The following is a 21,081-nucleotide window of genomic DNA, read 5'->3' as shown; positions in this document are numbered from 1 at the left end:
CATTCCCTGAACTGAGGAAATGAGCTGGAGGATGGGTACTGGGAGGATTTATATTAGCAATGGAGGGAAGGGTGACAGGCATGCTATCGAGCAGAACCTGAAGACACACGTGGAGACGGACTGCCACCATGACGTGCAAGTGGCGGCTTGCAAGTGGGGAGAGAATGACAGCCTTTGCAAGAAAAATCTGTGTTTTGTGTCCCTAGAAGCAGCATGGTTTGTAGTAAAATGTTCAGGAATTTCTCCTTTCCCCTCTTTAATAAACACCCCCCCACTTTCCCACTCCAAGAAAAAAAATGCACACACAAAAGAAAAACAAAACAAATTTAAAAATCTGTCTGGTTAAAAAAAATAATAACAAAAGAAATGGCGGGATGGAATGTTGCATAGGTGGAGATTCCCTGACTCACGTGAAGGCTCTAAGCATTAAGCACAGGGCTTTTCAGCTGCTGTGCTGCATCTCCTCCCTTGGCACTGCTTTCCAGTAACTCACCCTTTTAGTCCTTTGGTTCTGACACTGGGGCTGGAACAAACCATAGAAGCTTCAATGTGAGGGGGTGGCTCTGACAACAAATCTCAAACACCAGTGGGACCTGTAGTAGACAAAGTCCTGGAAGTACCTGGATATCCAGGACCAGGAAAGAGAAAAGGCAGACGAAAGAATCACAGCTGAAAGTCCCCTATCACAAATCTACTGGAGCCTTCTCGTTTTACAGGTGTAGAAACCAAGATCCTGAGAAGTGGCAGATTCATTATCATAGAGCTGATTTTGGTAAAGCCAAGGCCAAAACAAAAGTGCCAGTTCCATGTTATTCACATGTCTCAAGAGAACTTCTCAAATCCAAGAATTTAAGGGCAGTTAGGTAGGAAAGAGATTAACTTAAAAAAAAAATAAAGGGACATAAGGAGGGAAGAATAAATGAAGGGAGGGAGGGAAATAACTAGAGCACTTAGGAGGGAACTGGTCACTGCTGATTTCCTATCAAAGAGACATAATCCCAAAGTGATAACTTGTGTCCTTTGATCACTGATTCAGACTCTTCCAGGGAACCACAAATGGCTCAAGATAGCCCCTGGAACTACTTGGAGCTATCTGCATACCTAACAAACCTTTTCATTACTTTATACTTTATGTCTAGATTTTTATTTCAGTTAAGGCTAGGTAATGGATGGATAATTCTATACTGTGAAGTTCACATTCCTTCCTAACAAATGTATCATCAGTGAATAGATGTTTAATAGCATTTAATAACATTTTCAAAATAGAGTTACATCTTTACATTTCCCTGAAATATTAAATAAGATGACTTTACCATTATTGTAAATTATTTTATATACCTAAGTATGCTATTTAGTCTTTTAACATACATTATCTCTAACATAAAACTACCCTCTGCAATCTAAAAGTCTTCCTATGGAGACTTTAGAAAACATTAAAATTTAAAGTGTGGGCCTAAATGTCTTTATTTTATGGCCATGGATATTACAGCTCAAAATCTATGATTGTCTAAAATCAATGATGGAGGAATGGGAGGGAACAGAGAACCGAAGGACTTCCATTCATCCTTGACCATATATCTTTTTCTCTTAACACACCCCTCCCTTGTAATCAATAATTCTCAAGGACTCTCTCTGCTAACTGTCTTTTGAGTCCTTCCACTTAGCCCACCCTGGTTCAGATAACCACCATCTCCACCCGCCATTATTTCGATGAACTTTTAAGCGGTCTCCCTACAGCTCTCCTCTGCCAAACCATTCTCCACAGCACAGCCACAGGACTCTTTCTAACTAAAAATTTGATCATGCTGCTCCCTGGCTTAAAAGACCCTTGTTCTTAAGATAAAGCCCAAATACTTAACAAGCTCATCCCAGATTCCTGTCACTTCTACAGTCTCTCCATTGAACTCCACGCTGCAGCCTCTAGCTAGAGTGATGGGTGTTCTTTCAACTGAGCATCCTTGTCCAATCGCCTCCCCCTCCCTTGCTAAATCCGCACAACTTACTTATCCTTTAGGTGTCAGGCGATCTCCAAGGCCACCTTCTCAGGCAACTAGATAGCTGAGGAGCTTCCCTGACATACACACACCATATATAAAAACAACTCATCCATATTCCCAAGTCCCACACCACACTGTCTTGAATTACCTGGCTTACCCCATCCTGTGTAAGCCCCGTGGATCCACCGCTGGACTATGCATTCCTACCAGAGTGGATGCCAAACAGTAATCATTCAAATAAAAACTGAAAGACCGAATAACTGCACACACTGTAAGACATATTCTGTGTATTTTCTCTTGGGTTTCTTCCTGGAGGGATCCTTACAAGGATATGTTAAGGCATAATCCCTGCCCTCCAGGACTACTAATTAAAGTCACACCAGGGAGTAGAGACTTATCCATGAGAAACAATTACGGAGCAATACACCACATTTATTAATAAAGTATTAAATGGAGGAGACTCAAATGACAAAAACTCCAGTTGAAAGAAGGAGTACTATGGGTAGTCAATAAATCAGCCCTACATGCTCAAGACTCTGCCAGTTACAAAGACGGCAAGGCAAAATATCAAAAGCTATGGATGTGGGATGTGAAAAATAAACGAGAAAGCCAGAAAAAAAGAGAAATTCAGTCAAAACATGAAAAGTACAAGTGAGCAGCATTTGGACTAGACAGATTAGTCTGCCAAAGATGGTGCAACTGGCTAAGTAAATAAAGTGCTTTAGATACATTATGCTAAACAGACAAACCAACCAAATTTTCTTTTCTCCGTTGAGAGGCAGAAAAAAGTAGCTGTATTTTCTTTACTGTGATGTCAACAGTTGGCTGGAGCAAGTTCCAGTTACACTGGAAGAGCAGAGAAAGTAACCAAAATAGGTACAACCTTTAAGGAAAAACTGGATTCGCTCCCATCATCAGGGCTACCATATTAAAACATCAGTACAGAACCACAACTGTTATTTTGAGAGGTCAGGTTAAAGCCCTGAGGATCATAAGTGGACAAATGACTTAAATGCCGAAACTGAGAATATGCCATCACATCTGAATTTAGGTGATTCTAAGTTAGGAGTGATTGTGGAAAAGTTAGAAAAAAAAAGTGTTCTACCAAAAAAAGATATGAAATTCAATTGGGGCAAATGCAGTATAGAAATTTAGTGACATCAAAATTCAAATACCAGAGAAAAGTAGACACGTGAATTCAGAAAGTCCTAATTTTGTAGGCAGCTGTGGTTTTAGAAGAAAGGACACTGTATCCAGAGTCAAGAGAATCTGGTTTTTAGTCAGAGCAAGTCACTGAACTTCCCTTGGCTTCATTTTCTTCCAATGAAAAATGAGACTAATACTATCTTACTCACTGGTCTACAGGGAAGATTTTCTCTATATACTTGTGCATTGTTATAATGAGCATATATAAGTTCAAATGAGATAAGTGAGAAATGTTTTTTAAATTGTAAACCATAAAGGACTTCAAGAACATGAGCTGTAAGCAGAAATTTTGTGGACCACCAGCAGCTGAATAGTACCTAAATAATTCTGTCCCACCAGCAGAAGTTCTGTTATTAAGATACACCCAAAGAATGTTTGTAGAATGAATGAGACACTCCTGGCAGGAGAGAACCGAGACACAGCATAAAGTAAGGCACACAATGGTCATAAAGTACTCCTTCCTCTGAACTCCATATTCATCACACTCAATTTTTAAAAACTATGATGAGGAAACCTAACTATTTCACTGAGCAATTCAAAGTTGTACAAAGAAAACTGGTTCCACAAAAATGTTTAATAATTTGGCTTAGTTCAACATTGTAGAATTAGTATGTTAAATCTTTATTCATTCACCTCAAATAAAGGGTTAGCAAAAATGTTTTCCATTAAAATGCAAATTCCCTAGGTGGGGTCACAAGTAAGCCCTTATGGGCCATCTCTTGAGATATCAGTTCTCAGCTCACTAGGATTACTAGGATTCTTAGTCCACAGGCAGGGAGAACAGCCAGTGAAGGACCTGAGGCTCTGGTTAGGAGTTAACACTTCAGCACGGTATTAACTGTAACGCTTTGCTGGCTGAGGGGCTGGGGAGCCAGTGGGAGGAAGGAAGGGAGGAAGGAAACTGTATCTGAAAGAGGAGGCTGCCAAACCACCAGAGGATCTTCCCTCTGGTATTTCACAATTCCCTCTTGGACCAAAAACAAAAACAAAAAAACCTTTTGAAAACAAAAGGCAAACTTGTATCTTCAGACTGTCTTCAACTATTAAAACAGACTTTATGACTGAGATACTGATTCTTATTTGTCCAGGTTTGCAGAAAGGCTAAGAGAAAGCTGGCCTGAATTAAAGGCAGGGTAGGGGGCGACTATCACATAAGATAGACATTCTTAATTCTTGACCTTCATGGTGATAAACCCTACAGTAGTCTCAGAAGCTGTGAGAACTTGTTCTTGATAGTTCAAGGGGAGAGAAACAGTATTTGCCTTCAATGGTTTCTTCATTTCTGTCTGTTGAAAGAGGTTTTCCCAGATGACTGGAAAAACTCCTGCTGGTTATCAAACCTTCCTTGGATACCTTCCTGATAAGAAACTGAAAAAAGCACCAGCATCAAAGCATCTTAGATTAAATGATAAGTGAGAATGCAAGATGGCTGCACAGAACATAGTTAACAGAGCATAAATCCCACGAGGGCAAGGATTTTATCATTAGAGCTGTACCCCTTGAATCAAGTCTAAAACATAATAGGCTCTCATTAAACATTTGTTGAAGGAAGGAAGGAAGGAAGGAAGGAAGGAAGGAAGGAAGGAAGGAAGGAAGGAATGTACTAACTAATAAACGAATTCTGACTTTGCAGCTGACTGCCCATGTTCACATGTGGGCATAATCTCTTACTGGCTCTGTTCTAGGGCAAAGAACTGTTTTCTGTCTCAATTTTCTCACTGCCTAAATGGATGTAATAAAAGTACCTATCTGAAAGGTGTTTTTATGAGGATTATATGAAATAATACAAGTAATGCACTTAGTACATAGTAAGCAAACAAATGCTTGCTGAATTAATTTTAAGAACTTCTTAAGTTCTGTTGTTGGACAAAACAACAATGAAACATAGGACATAATTTAAGGCCTGGTGACAAGTACTTGGAACAAATGCCTCCATACAATTTATTTGCTTTTAGGAAGTAACAGTTAGTTACCTAACTTTCCTGCCAGGTACCCTTCCTCCTCCTACAAGAATTTTAAAAAAAAGATTACTCTCTAGATGGTAAATGTGCAAAATATGACAATCATAGCTTAAATTACTCATCAAGATGAAATCAAGAAACAGGATGTACACAGCAGTGTAAGGAGTTTTATGAACCTTTAGAACTCCAATTGAGTGACCTATGTATATACAGTCTAGGGAGGTAGGACTGAAATGTGACATATTTAGTAAATTAAAACAATCAATTATCAAACAACCACATCTGGAATAACTTTGTGTAAAGAGAAAAATAATGATTAGCAAGGAGCACAAAAAGGGAGGTGCAAAGGCCAAGACGTGGGCAGTGAGGAGGCAACACAGGCCAGGGAGACACTGAGTCCAGCAAACTATGAAATCCATGTGATCCTACCCAGGAGTGGTCCACAGGCCCTGAATTATCAACCTTCATCTCTGGTTCTGATTCCAATGCCCACAAACTTACTTCCTAAGTATTAATTTGTGTTCCCTTGTACCAAAATATTGGAACCAAATACCAGATTCACAAACTTAGTATTTTTAAGATCGTCTCTTTTTAAATTTTAATTGACTAATATCATGACACTGTATTATATTCTTCAAAGGAAAATACTAAAAGGTACCGTCATAGAGCTGAGGACATTAAGGAAAGGTAATCGGCTTACCCTGGGACAAGACAACTGGTGAATCAGTCAGGGACAAGGCTAGGGTTTTCCTGTTTCTGTAAAGCATATTTCCTTCAATTAAAAAGTTAGGATAAAAACTTACGGTTACCAGGGGGAAAGAAGGGGTGGTGGAGGGACAGATTGGGAGTTTGGGATTTGCAGATGGTAACTACTATATATAAAATAGATAAGCAACAAGGTCCTATTGTATAGCACAGGGAACTATCATTAATACCTTGTAACAGCCTACAATGAGAAAGAACATGAAAAGGAATATATATATATATATATGTATATATATAGCTGAATTACTACATTGTACACCAGAAACTAACACAACATTGTAAACTGACTATACTTCGATTTTTAAAAAAGGTATGGATAAGCTAGTCACAAAGGACAAATATTGTATTATTCCACTTACATAAGGTACCTAGAGCAGTCAAATTCATGGAGACAGAAAATAGAATGGTGGTTGACGGGGACTGGGGCTGGGGAAGAGAGGGCAGTGGGAGCAGCGGATTATTGTTTAATGAGTATAGAGTTTCAGTTTGGGAAGATGAAGAATTTCTGGAGATGGATGATGACAATCTTACAATATGAATGTACTTAATGCCACTGAACTGTGAACCGCTGAACACTTAAAAATGGTTAAATGGTAAAATTTGCGTTACATTTATTTTATCACAGTAAGTAAAGTTTGGGGGAAAAATCTTCCTTTAAAAAAAAAAAAGGAAAAGGAAATCGTGAGGAAACAGCAAGACCCTTGGCTCACTTCATCAGCCTTGATCTGCCCATCTCTAAAACTGCTTAGACCTGGGATACATCATCTCCAATGGGCCTTGAAGATCTTCAATTATATGGTTGTACAATTTGGAAGCATTATCCAGAGCAAATTGTATCTGTAATGAGTTAGGTGGCAACATTTGAGGTTTTGTGGGCCATAGGATTTCTGCTGCAACCATTCGACTATGCCTATATATGGCAAAAGCTGCGAAGAATAATATGTAAATAAATGGATGTTGTTGTGTTCCAATAAAACTTTATTTAAGAAGGAGGCAGCGAGCCAGATTTGGCCGTTGGGCGGTAGTCTGCTGGCTCCTGACCTAGAGAATCTCTCTGTAAACATGCGTAAATGATAACAATTAAAAACTTCCCTATATCCCAGAGTTGAGAATCTCTATAACTGCAATAAGCTTTTGATGACAGTCTCAAACCTGAACACTTTTAGTGCAATGTCTTAATCTAAGATTTCCATTTTCCAGGCAATGAGTAGAATACAGAGGTGGTGGTACTGTCATCATCATAATCAAACAGCTAGGTGAGTTAGAAGATATCTTTTATTCTTCTTTGTAAATGTTTGAATAATCTGATGTTTCCCCCAAGTCACAATGGAGAAATTTTACCAACAAAGAGAAAAGGAATATTAAATAAAAACATTCTCTCCTGTTTGTCAAAGAGCAGGCTTAGTCTCTGACCTTTGATGTCAAAACACCAAATCGTCCCAGTGGCATTTAAAGCATTTCTCCTTTCTAGGTGGAATTCTAGAGTCCTGATCTAAGAGAAAACACAGGTCTTCAAGGGGAAAGCTACCTGCTTACATACTTACAGACAGTGCTGCAAGCTGGCCTGGCACGCTGGGGTGCGTGTACCTGTCAACTCCAGCCTCACTGAGGCCAGCTTTGGCAGCCTGGATTCTGATCTGAGAGGAAGCCCTAAATGACAGGGTGGTGAGAGTTCACCATCCCATCTCCTTCCTCCTTTGAAGGACAACAGCTGCAACAAGACAGGGCACATTTGAAATAAGGATACTGTGGCTATGGAACTAGATCTGGCCCCACAGAGTAAGGAGAAGGTGGGATGCTTCTATTTCCATGACGACAAACGAAGGAATTTACACAAGTACTGGTGACATACCCTCCCTCTGAGCTTTCTGGATGACTGTTACCTGTAAATCAAGAAGAATCTGTGAACAGGGGAAAAGAGTTTCCAAGTGCTTTCCACACAAGTCATCAAGACTGAGAACCATTTTTTTTTCTGTGAGTTCCATAACATTTTGTGTATATGTCTAAGTAGAAAAAAGACTGGAAGGAAAGCCAACGAAATACAATGGTCATCTCTGAGTGACAGGATTGTGAGTGATTTTTATGTTCTGTTTCAATTATATGAACTTCCTAAATTGTCTTCAATAAACCTGTGTAACTTGTGTAATAAGAAAAAAAAAAAAGACTGAGAACCATTCACTACCTATATTGTTGAAATATAAAAGAGGAGGCTTTGATATTAGATCATGTGAATATTGGCATTTTAATGCACTAAATTAAAAAAAAAAGCAGAAAAGTCCAAGGAAGAGCGGTAATTACATATATCCACTTTTGCTTTTAAAAGGAAAATTTTGTCAAAAACTGTTCTTTAAACTATGGTTACCAAAAAGGAAAGGGCAGGAAGGGATAAATTAGGGGTTGGGGATTAACAGACACATTACTACATATAAAATAGATGAACAACAAGGACCTACCATATAGCACAGGGATTTATATTCAGTTTCTTATAATGAGCTGTAATGGAAAAGAATCTGAAAAAATATATATATGTAAGTATATGTATAACTGAATCACTTTGCTGTACACCTGAAACTAACATTGTAAATCAACTACACTTCAATAAAATTTTATTTTAAAAAAGAATTGTTCTTGACTTAAACAACTTACAATGGTGTTTCACTTCCTAAATTTTAGGATGATACTTATCACAAATACTGACAAGGAAGTTAATTGGAACTTGATGGTTATAAATCAGTAGATTTCCATCTCCTTTACAGTATTTCCTGAATAATTTGTTCCTTAAGCTTCTTTACCAATGAAGTCTGAAGTTTTAAGTGGAGTACTTATTTCTACTAGAAAAGGAAAGAATTTCTGTAATTAGAAAGTGAACTTATTAGCATAGGCATGAGTGCTTGTATAAAGTCTCTACATCATACAAGTTAAGGTAATTCACTTCAGAAGTATCCAATGATAAACTAGTCACTGATAAAACTGAATAAATAGAATTTAGCTTCTAAGAGTTGACATTTATTATACCCATATTCAGCAACAATGTGCACATTTCCCACTTTTGTACTTTATTCATTAACTTCATTATTTTAATATGCCACATTAAGTGTTAAATATCATAGAGATTTATTCCAAATGCCTGTTGTAGGCTGAATTGTGTCCCCCAAAAGATAATACATATATATATATATATGTATTTGAGATATATATATATGTATGTATGTGTGTATATATATATATATATATGTATATACATCTCTATCTCAAGCCTGGAATCTGTGAATGTGACCTTATTTGGATACAAAGTCTTTGATGGTATAATCAAGTTACAAGAAGGTCATACTAGCTAGCTGGACCCTTAATTTAATAGGACTAGGGTATAAGAACAGGGGACAGATAAATAGGAAGAACGCTATGTGAAGACGCAGAGGCTCAGAGAGAAGACGCCACCTACCGACAGGGGCGGTGATGGGAGCTGCAGAACTGCCCATTGTAGGGGAGGGGAAATTCTCTCCAGGGATGTTTCCACCAGAAGGCACCACCACTCAACTACCACTGGGTTAAGGAAGTTAAGAGGCTGGTCAAATTTGGGATCATGAGAGAGAATTTGCCCAGAGAATACAGAAGGACTTAAAAACAAACAAATAAACAAAAACCTAGCACTGAGATCCCAGCTGAACTGGATACCACATTTCTAGTCATACTGATTTGCACAGCCACGCTGGGGAAGGAGCAGGACAAACAATGAATGGTCTGATCAAAAGGCAGAAGGACTGCAGACACTGTGTGGTGCAGGAATGGAGCTGAGAGGAGGTTAAGGGTGATTATACTGGGGCCTGAGGAAGATGAGGAAGGAATGGAGTTCACTGAAGCGAATAGAAAGGGCAGAGTAGTGAATCCCTATTTATATCAATGTAATTTTTCTAAGTGTACAAGCAAGAATATGGTTATTTTATTTACTTTTAATGGAGGTATTGAGGATTGAACTCAGGACTTCATGTTTGCTAAGCATGCACTCTACCACTGAGGTATACCCACCCCCTAGAATATGGTTATTTTAAAATCAATTTATACTGCACTCAATTCTAGATATTCTTTTCATTCAGTTCAAAAGAATCTGATATAGACTGATACTTACAATATCTGGCATAGAACTAATCTGTGCTACATATATCCAAATAGTTACAGAAATTACTTGATACACGTACATATAAACATACATATATACTTACATGTACTCACACATATGCATGGTATATTTTAAAGGCTGCACAGACTAAGAACTAGAGAGATGTTTTTCTTCAAACATTAGAGTCACGCTAAGTTTTAACTGATTATCTCTTATATGTTTTATAGGACACAAATACCATCAAGCCTAATTAACAGCTGATGGTGTCAGCCAGCGCACGGCATTACATTTGGGCTGCTTTGCCAGAACTGCTAGCCTCTGCAAACCTTCACCCTTGAAACCACTTAAATTGCATGTAAGAACACTTTATACCACATATGGTGACATCCATAATTTACAGAATCAAAATATAGACCAAGTAGCACTTAGGAAGTAAAACTGACTGTGATAAACAGAAGTGTGAGCGTTTTGTAGTGTTTTCCCTTGAGGACACTGTTTCTTCATGGAGTGTTACACTCATGCCCTTAAATGTTTCATACAGTTTCTACCATGAAGAGAGAACTGAAGTGCAGCTTATTCCTATCTTTTCAAAGACAGGAGACATCAGGTTCAGTAAAAATTCAAACCTCCTGCTACACAGATGAATTAAACTTACTTTCAGCTAAAAAGCTTAGAGTTAGAAGAAAGAAGAGCTTCAAAGAAAAGTATGAGACCCAATTCCTACTTTCCTCTGGAGAGCTGCCTTCCATTTTCTTATCCACTCAGAGTGTAAATACAATGAACAGAACTAGCACACATGAGTTACTCAAGTCAGACACTGCAACTCTTGTAGGGATATTCATAGTTATTTTCCACTTCAATTTATTTAGATTCAATTCTCCATCTCATCCCTGTCAGCACAATATAAAATATTAGCCATGAAACAAAACAAACACCAAACAAACAAACTTCCAGTTACTCCTGGCCCAATAACTCACCTCCTCTAACTGACCAGCATTAAGAGTTCTCTGTGGCTATTAGGGGACACTGCCAATTACTCTGACGAAATCATTTCTGAATGACGGTCAAGCATGATCATTCCTAAAAATGTGTGAACTGGAGATGTGACGGAAACAGAGTGGCCTCACTCAACATGTCATCCTCTGCACGTGCCTTCTCACGCAGAGAGGCTAGAATTTGGGGGACACCTTTAAATCCTATCTCAGACTCCATCCAGGCAAAAGTCAGCTCTACCAGTCCTCCTCAAGCTTCATTAAACCTGCCCATCAGGTCAGAGTCAGCCTTCTGAAGCCACTGCTTCTCTCCCATGGCCAACCGTGGATAATGTGATGAGCTCTACCAAGTACCCAGCACAGTGCTAAGTACTTTATCTGATTATGATTTCTCATTCCTTACAGCAACCCCGTGAGATGAAAAAAAAAATCACTGTCCTTGTTCACCAAGTGAAACCACGGCACAGAGAGTTTGCATGACAACCAGGATCACACAGCTCATGATGGATGGAGGCAGGCATGGAACCCAGCAGGGTGGCTCCAGGACCACCGGTGCTGCCCCGCCACCTTCCAGATGACTTTCCTCTGTGGTGACCAGCGTAGCGCCTTGGGGGCCTGGCACCAGACAAGCTCCCTCACCCTTTCTCCACTCTCTCCCACACAGCACCTCTGCTCTGCAGCTCGGGCAGGCTACTCATCGTCCGGCAAACACAAAGTGAAAACCTTTGCTTATTTATACTGCTCCCCACCAAATGGAATGCCCTCTTTCCTCCTCCTCCCACCATCCAGGAAGGCCAACTGCAGTTCTCCCTCTTCTCAAGCTGTTCCTTCTTTCAGCCTTTCCACCTCATCTGAGTCTCTCTTTCCTGAGAACTGCTGGAGACCCGCGCACCTGATACTTAACTAATGTAGCATGAATACTGATGTTCCGTGTTTATGCAGGGCAGCTGGCAAACACCCTGAAGGCAGGGACAGGCAGGACCCAGTGCAGGTCTGTGAACCTAGCAGATGCTCAATACATGCTGGATGAACTTACAACAATTTCACAGCAATACAGAAAGTAGAATTAATGCAGCACGCTGTCACGAAGGGACACCTGAGAAATTATCTCAAGACTTGCCGGGTAAAAGTAATGGCGCACATAACTTCAAGAGTATTTCTCAACCTCACAACTGATCCCAGCTAATTATGCCAACTAAGCAGGCATGATTCTGTATCTGGATATTGCCAGTCTATGCATATGTGTGTATGTAAACAGCCAGGGGCTGACATTCGAGCAGTGTGCAACCACAGCCTTGGAAATAGAATGAGGCATCCTGGTTTGTTGGAATCAAAATGATGTTTTGCAAAGGCTGATAAGATGGGAAATGAAACTAAAATGCACACAGTTGCCATTCTTTTTTTTTTTTTTTGCTTGGATCATTTATTTAACAAACACTTCTAGTACAGACGCATTAAACACTGGGGCACTGTGAGGGATGCTGCCATTGCCCTACAGAGGTTTTGCGGAAGCAGCTCTTCTGTCTGACAGTTTTTCCATGTCAGACCGTGCTGTTTATTCTTTTACATTTGAATGAGGTGGAACTTGCTCTCTGACCATCACCAGAATTCAAACACAGTTTTGAGAGGTTACAAAGATACAGAAAGATCTGGGTCAGAATCTGAAACAATCCTGATTTTCAGTTTTTTGGTTTTTGGTTGTTTTTGTTTTTAAGAAAAGCTCAGAGAGAGAGAAGGGGAGGGACGAAACAGCAGAAAGCAGGTGTGGTCTAATTGGTAGCAGGTGTCTAGCACTAGGCACTGAAACAGCCCTTCTGCTTTCCACAGGGCCTGGGCACCCAGCCATGGCCAAGCCCCTGAATACCCTAGTGGTGGCCGCACAGACCGCAGGTTCTGCTGGCCCCGTGCTTCTATGGCAACCATGGAACCTCCGTGGGACAATCACTTCTTACCAGGCTAAGCCAATTACACAGTTTGATATTAGAAATCCTCAGGTGGCATCTTCTAACAAAGACAACTTAAAAGGTACCCACTTGTTGATGCATCTCACTGGGAGACTGCCAGGTTAGCTCTTAGATGTAATGCTTTCAGAGTGCGGCTATATTAAACACCCTTCTGTAATACACGCGTCACTCAGAATAAAACCCCTGCTAACTCCACGCAGTCCATGAGCACGTAAGTATGCGCCATGGCCAGGAGGGGATCTCACGAGCAAGAGCACTCTCTGGCAGAGACAGGGGCTCTAGCAGCAGGCAGATTCCTTGCAATGAAGGGAAGAGGGCGAAGCAACCTCAGCAGGGAAGTGGGGGCCAGCGTTCCAGAAAGAAGGGGGAGCTAAGGGAGAGCCCTGGGATGTACAAAGTTGTAAATCATTCATAAGTCAGAAAGAGCCCAGGCTTTACTAAATCTAATGCTATCATCACTTATCTCCTTAAATGTGAGAAACAGCAAAAGGTACAAATGGTAGAAATTGAAACAGACACACACACACACTCATTTTCAAAATCTTCCAGATTCTGTTAAATGAGTTGGCTGGCGTGTGCACACTGGCTCCACATTCACTCACTTCCCAAGGCTGATCAGTAACTGCTAAATGAGGACGTCTATAATTTGCTATCAGCAGGTATCTTATTTCAGGCTGCTATAACAAAATACCATTAACTGGGTGGCTTACAAACAACAGAAACTTATTTCTCAGTGTTCTGGAGGCTGGAAGTCTGAGATTAGGGTGGCACCATGGCTGGGTTCTGGTGAGAGTCCTCTTCTCATTTGCAGATGGTTTACTGTTCTATCCTCACAAGAGAAAGCAAGCTCTCTTGTGCTTCTTATAAAAGCACAAATCCACTCATCAGGGATCCATGTTCATCTGATCTTAATTCTCACCAGAGGCCTGCTTTTAATAGCATCATATTGGGGGATAGGATTTCAACAGGTGAATGTGGACACAAACATTCAGTCTATAACATGAGGCATATCCTCTGGATTGTGACACATCCTCTATGACTGTCATAGGGAGATTCCCACAGTTGTCAAGTTCTCTTCCTCTATAAGGAAGATGCCATCAATTCTTAGCAGAATGACGTAAGGGGAAATATAAAAGTCAGATGACAGATGAGTTAATGAAATGATGTCAGAAAAAAAAAGATTACTGAGAAAAATGTAAATAGATTAAACAAGATTACTAAGCAATACAAAATACTGCATACATTTGGAACTTTTCTGAATGTAATGCTCTCAAACCACAGATGGCCAGAGTGCCAACAATAATCTATCTAGAAACAGCTTTTAATGGCAAAAAGGAAATTATTTGATTAAAAGCCACTGAAATCTACCAGTTCCACAGAGCAGAAAAAGAAAAAAAAATGAACATCTATTTTTTTATAAGGAGAGGTCAAACTACCAATGTCCCCTTTGTATCAATAAAGTTCCACCCAACTAGTGGAGAACCCCAGTAGAGATATCCTCCACTGAGGCTGTCACTATCTCCCCTGATCCCAGGAATCAGGAGCTGAAGCCAGCTCCTGGGTAGGTCAGAATTTCTAGGGAAATGCAAAAGTAAGAAGAGTGAGAGGAATACAAGGTTCCTCATGACCACAATTTCTGGGAATCAAGCAGCAGCGGCATGGCTCTTCTCTCCTCCATGCCTACCATACACTCATACACTCTTCAAAAGATCAGTCCCTTCCTCGTTAATAAGGTGACTTTTTCATGGTCATACAGGGAGAGCAAGACAGTTTTACGTCTTCCAGGTCAGCCTACAGACTCCCACACCTCTGCGCCTTCACCTGCCATCCACAGATTATCAGCATCAACATCACCAGGGAGCTTGCTAGGAATGCAGAATCTGGGGCCCCAGGTAATTCATACGCAACTAAAATTTCAGAAGCACTGTTGAGTGTACTAAATCCTTTTCTTACTCCTGGGACTACGTATTTCTCCCCACATGCTAGGGATCAGTGCAGTTAGGCCAAGTCTAGGACAATATGAGCATGAAAATGAATGACAGTAAGGAATAATAACACACTGAATTTAAAGAAAAGAAGTCATGAGTCCATGTTTTTAATAAACAAACAAATGAACGGGGTAAATGGAAGCTCTTCTTTACAACAGAAGGCAAATTTATAACTATACAAGGAATGAAAGAGTTAGAAAATCACCATTTTTGCAACCACCGTCATTATAAAGGATTCAGGCAAGAGTCTCCAGGGATCCTAAAACCATTAGGTTAAAGTCTGTTGGGGGACTAGGATATTCACATAGTTTTTCAGATCTCTCCATATATAATTTATGAATTACAAAAAGAAAAAGATACCTTTACAGTGGAGAAATCTACTGGACACTACCTAAACTAACTGATCAAATTTAACATCCCTAGGAAGGGGACCACCTGACATCATGCACCTGCTGAGGTGATGCACTTAGGAGGCTACAACAGTACTCATGTAATACATCTGCCCCCAAATGCATAACCTGACCCTAATCATAAAGAAACACAAATAAGCCCACATTGAGGGACATTTTACAAAACAAATGGCCTGTACTTTTCAAAAATGTTAATGTTAGACATTAAAATGTTAATGAAAGACAAAGAAAAACTGAGACAGATTAAAGAGACATGATAACTAAATGGAATGTGTGATCCTGGACTGTTTCCTGGACTGAAACTTCCTTCCTGTTGTTACATGGATATTATTGTTATAAAGGACATCATTGAGAGAAATCTGCACAATAGCTAATGCTATTGTATCAATGTTACACTTTCTGAATATGGTAACTATATCTCCTTCTTAGGTGATACAAACTAAAGTATTGAGAGGTAAAGGGTCATATCTGCAACGTATTCTTAAACAGTTCAGTGAGAACTGTAATAATATGTATATACAGAGAGATAAAGCAAATGTGGCAAAATGTTAATAAGTGGCACACCTAAGTGAAAGGTATATATGGGTGTTCATTGAACTATTCTGGCAACTTTTCTCTAGACTTTGAACTTGCAAAATAAAAAGTTGGAAATAGAAAAAAAAAAGAGTGAAAAATCAAAAAGTAATACAATTAAACAGTCCCCATCCCACAACCTTCTAGTAGGATAATTAGAATACCACTACCTACTGCGCCCTCCCCTAGAGTGGTCTTGAAATTGAGTGCAAGTAAGTTATAGGCTGAAAAAGAAAAAGAAAAAAAGAAAAAAAACCCCTCCTCTTTAAAAGAGCTTTAGGAAAAAGAATTTTCTAGGTGAAAAGCCTCTTCTGTGAAAGTGCGCCTCCTAATTCCTTGTACAATGTGCAAGAGGCGTTCTTGGCACAGGAAATAGAGCAGTGAAGCAGACCTCATGGCGCTTATATTCTCTTAGAAGGAAACAGATGATAAACAAATAAACAATGCCAGGTGGTAGTCAAATGCTATAAAGAAAAATAAAGCTGAGAGGGACAGTGAGGGAGTGCTATTTAAAACAGGAGGCTGGAGAAGGACTCTAATCAGATGACACAGAGCACAGACATGAACGAGGTGAGGGATTAAACGGTGCAGGTAACGGGGAAGAGTAGACCAGGCAGAGCGCATGGCACATGCAAAGGCACAGAGGCAGGACGGTGCTCAAGCTGGCACAGAGAGAGGAAGAGGGGGCAGGCAGGAGGTGAGGTCATGCAGCCCCTCACAGGCTGTTATCAAGACTTTCTCGTAGCCAACTACACAGTCCCGTGACGAAGGGACTGCCGCAAGGAAGCAGCCAAGTGTGCTAGCTCAGTCTGAGGCTCTGAGCAGGCTTCCCCTTTCTTGCTAGTTGCATCTCATACCAGGAAACACACTCTGCCTAATTCCTTTCTCCTTCCACTCTCATTTACTCTCATTCAAAGGTCTCAGAAAGGTTCTCTTTAGGTTGGGAGGCATTAAAAAAAGAAAGAAAGAAAGAAAGAAAGAAAGAAAAAAAGCCCCATCACAGCTGATAAGCTTAAGATTTACGACATCCAGCGCCACCTCTCACAGAAGTCATCATCCCTTCCCGGATGTTCAGTTTTGAAGGGGACTAGGGCACAATAAAGCATTAGTTTCATTAGCATAAAAAGTCTTTGAAAAGGCTCAGAAAGTGCTTCAGAAAACATTGGTACCTACCTCTCCATTCTTTAATCAAACCTGCTTTTCTTCAGGTTCTGCTGTTAAGCAACTTAGAGGCAGGGGGCATCATGCTCACTCTTTATTCCTAGTGAAGAGCCAGCAGCTCACCCACAAATATTTGTGGGAGTATTTTACAGGAAACAAATTAAAAAGCCAGTATCTCATTAAGCTGATGGGGGTTGTCAAAATGTTAACATGCTGTGCCTTTCATCTCTATTAACTGTAAATATATCAAAACTGGTTCAGATGCAGTCTGATGCAGGGCATGGTGCTTGGCACATAGTAGGAGCTTACTAGGTAGCTGATGGATGGAGGGATGGTTAGACTGATGACAGACCACATACCAGACAGGAGCAGTGTGGGCTGGCCTGGGAAAGCCGTCATTTACAGTATTAATAACACTGTTTCTAGAGGCAAAAATATACCTTGAGTTTGGTTCAAAACAATTAGTTTATAAATGAACTTCAGAGTACAACCTTGTCACCTGTAAAATTGACATCTGGGACTGCAGGTCTGTTGTCACTCACAGACAGTTTACGAGGGATTTCAGACTGCCAAGACTGATTTGGGGAGGAGTGGCGGGTATCTGCTCCCTGTTAGCTGAGCTGAGCCAAGGGCATAGAGATTTAACATTTCTCGTAATTCGGAAACTCAGAAAAAAGGAAATTAATTCAATAGTATCCTTTCAAGATATTTGGGAGCAACTGTGCTCAAGGAAGGATGATGTGGAGAATCAAAGAAATGAAGATTTTCCCCCAACTTAGTGACTCTAATGAAAGACAGAAATACATTCAATGGTTTAAACACAATTATATTTACAGATGTGATCTCATTGGACTAGAAGGACTAGGGTCCTAAACCTGTATCACATATTCAATAAAATTTGACTCACCCAGAAAAGATTTTAAGACTTGTTTATGTAGATAAAATTACAAATTTACTAGATATTTTAGATAGATAGATATGTTCAACTTAAATATAGCCACATAGTTTGAATTTTAAGAAAATCTTCATTTTTGGCATTTTGTGAGAAAGGAGCTAAAACCTGAATACTGAGGAAACCCTCAACATTGTGCCCAAAGGCAATTTATTACATTTCTTGAACTTGGTGACCTACACAGCATCAAATCAACAGGAAAGTAGTCGTTTTCAGAAAAAGAAACTGAGAAAGTTTGAGGGAGAAGGCGTTTGAGGAAGCGAGAGAAAAAGAACAGACTAATAATGAATTGGGAGTTGGGGAGCTTCTGCTATGTACAGCCAACTGGTTTTATTCTCTGGGCCACCACTCTTGGCATTTTCTGGATTCTCATGTTTGTCATTTAAGTTTTCCGAGAATGAAAGGTTTGCCTGGACAGACATGGCTCTACCACTTCATATCAACTTATTCTCCATTTTGGTAATTTTCAAACAGAGATTTAAAAACAAAACAAAACAAAAATGCTGCAGAGAATAAAAGGGTTTGATACAGAGGACTAATAAGAGAATATAAAGGATTATGCTGTGTCTTTATGAGAACTGTTCTTGTAACTTGGTAAGGCCCTGGATGAAGCACAGCCAGCATTTTGCAGCGTTTGAAATCACCTGTCTATTATCAAGGTCTAAGAGCGTCCTTGTTTTGTAACGGAGTAAAAGTGAACTGGTGGCTGGTAGACGAACATCCTCCCCCACCCCACCCTCCACCAAGGCTGCAAAATCACCATTTGTTTGCTTGTCTGCTTTTTTTTTTATCAAGTTTAGCCTCTCTTCCTCTATACGAGAATATTTACTGCCTACCTTGAGTTGCTTCTAGTCATTTCCACCAACACATTTCTTTACTGTTTATCTCACTTTAAAAATATCCCCTTGTATGAATACTAATCATGTCAACCTTTTAACAACAACAAAAAAAAAACAAAACATAAAACAAAACTCTTTCAACACAAATACATCTAAAAGTTCTGAGTCAGAATTTGACTATAAGCATCATATAATGGAGCATAAATGGTTAATCCCTCCACCTATCCACCCCTCGTTCCAAATTTAAGAAGCACACTGAAAATGTTTATTATTTAAGATCAATAAGTTAACAACTCTTCTAAACAAAAACCAGTTAAGTAACAAGAAGGAACTTTCTAAAGGCTTCTTTCTAAGGGGTCAATATAGTGAAAACACAAAACAACAAAACAAAAAGAAACAAAACCCTCTGGCTCTAAATTACATTACAGTCACAGTAGCCCCCACTTAGAGCCTTAATAATTTATAATAATGACGGCTACAGTGCGCCAGACACTGTGCTAAGGGCTTCCCAAATTTTATCCTATTTAATCCTCATGGCAATCCTGCGAATAGTTTGTATTGTTAGCCCCACTTTTCAGATGAATAAATCAAATCACAGAGAATTAAATTAACTTCCTCAAGATCACAATGGGGGCAGGACTCAAATCTAGGTTATTTAACTTCAAAGCCCATAGCTTAAATCACTATGTTACATCAAAGGAGAAGACAGAAGAATTGTAAAAACAGATGCATTAATAGCAACAACAACAACAACACTTCTATGATACTTTTTATATGCAGGCATTAGCCTAAACAACGAACATATAAACACCTATTTATTTCTCACAATAACCCTATCAGGTAAGTATGATTATTATTCCCAATTTACAGAAGAAGAAATTGAGGCAAAGAGAGGTTAAGGACTTGCCCAAGGTCACAGTGCTAGTAAGGTTCAAGGCTGGGACGCAAACCCGGACAGCCTGGCTCCCAAGTCCAGAACTTCCCTTGATGCCACGCGGCTTCTTGTAACAATTTGAAAAGCACAGTGCAAGTAAACAGTCCTAACTCTTCAGAACCTCTGAAGTTGGAAATCACCACATTAAAGCACAGACCCATAGCTAAATGTTCATTACTATAATCAAAAATCATCAAGAACAGATTAAAAGGTTTTGATTCAGCCTTGTTAAGAAGGCAAAAAAGTAACACACTAAAGCAAAATTTCATTCAAGATGAGTTTCTAAAAACACGTTTTTCTGGAAAACAAACTCAATACAGAACAAATGAGGTGTTACAGTAGCTTTTCAAACATCTTTCTGTAGAAATTGTTTTTGTTCTTGCAGCTTTGGGGTTTCTCAGAATTCCCTTGGGGCTGTGAGAGGGGAGGAGATGGGACCCCGGTTCCCCACTCCACCTTCAAACGAGTAACTCTGTTTATATTTTTTACATACTGGGTTTCCCCATAAACTTTCACTTTGATGGGACCTAAGCTCCCATGAGAACTCGGGCAGAGTGGGCAGCCCTTCTCAACTTCAGAAAGCTTCCCCCTTCACTTCCCCGGCATCCCAGAAGGCATACTTCACAGCATTTCTCCTGCTTCTCCAATCTCATGCCCTAATCCTTCTCCCACATAACCTTACCTTCCCATTCTCCTCTGTCGACAATCATCATGACTGCTGCTGATGTTGACCCAACTCCTTCTATGTGGCAGGCTCTCGTTAAATGTTTTTACATCAACTCCTTCACTGACTGCACTCCGTACCCCTGCGAATTAGAGTCTACTATACGGTTCTGTTTCACAGAGGAGCCCACTGACCAATGGCCACAGAGTGATGGAAGCAGGATGGAAGACTGGATGGTCCTCTCGAAAGGCACCTGGCTCTTAACCAGCACGCCATCCTGCCTCTCAGGCCACATTAATTCATGTTCAAAATCTCCACTGAGATACTGTTCCAGACTCAGTCTCTCAGAGACAAAACACAAAGCCCCCTTCCTTCTGGAGCAGCCCTTTACGACAGCACCTCGGCACTGACACACGCATCGCAAGCTTTCAGTACCACAGCATCCACATGCACCGCTGGGAACACTCATGAAATCTTCTCTTGTGTCCTTTTTGTACATGTATGTGGGTTTGGCCCTCCTATTAGACTGTTTTTCAAAAAGAGGGACTGCATCCCCTG

The 21,081-nt window shown here is 40.0% G+C and overlaps 1 protein-coding gene and 2 long non-coding RNA genes across 4 annotated transcripts in view; 2 read left to right on the top strand and 1 right to left on the bottom strand.

Moving 5' to 3' along the window:
* PCGF5 (polycomb group ring finger 5) overlaps positions 1-21,081 on the bottom strand; it is a 114,206-nt gene that overhangs the window by 69,285 nt on the left and 23,840 nt on the right. The window lies entirely within an intron of this gene.
* LOC140699820 (uncharacterized) lies at positions 7,512-12,428 on the top strand. Its single transcript, XR_012078068.1, has 2 exons — positions 7,512-7,998; positions 11,444-12,428. It is a non-coding gene; the product is annotated as an uncharacterized lncRNA (long non-coding RNA).
* On the top strand, positions 12,999-16,938 carry LOC140699819 (uncharacterized). The gene is made up of 3 exons (XR_012078067.1): positions 12,999-13,213; positions 14,759-14,894; positions 16,891-16,938. It is a non-coding gene; the product is annotated as an uncharacterized lncRNA (long non-coding RNA).

This window comes from Vicugna pacos, chromosome 11 (genome assembly GCF_048564905.1).
Source record: "Vicugna pacos chromosome 11, VicPac4, whole genome shotgun sequence".
Lineage (NCBI taxonomy): Eukaryota > Metazoa > Chordata > Mammalia > Artiodactyla > Camelidae > Vicugna > Vicugna pacos.
The sequence above is the reverse complement of the archived record's forward strand: the minus strand, read 5'-3'. Positions and strand labels throughout refer to the sequence as shown.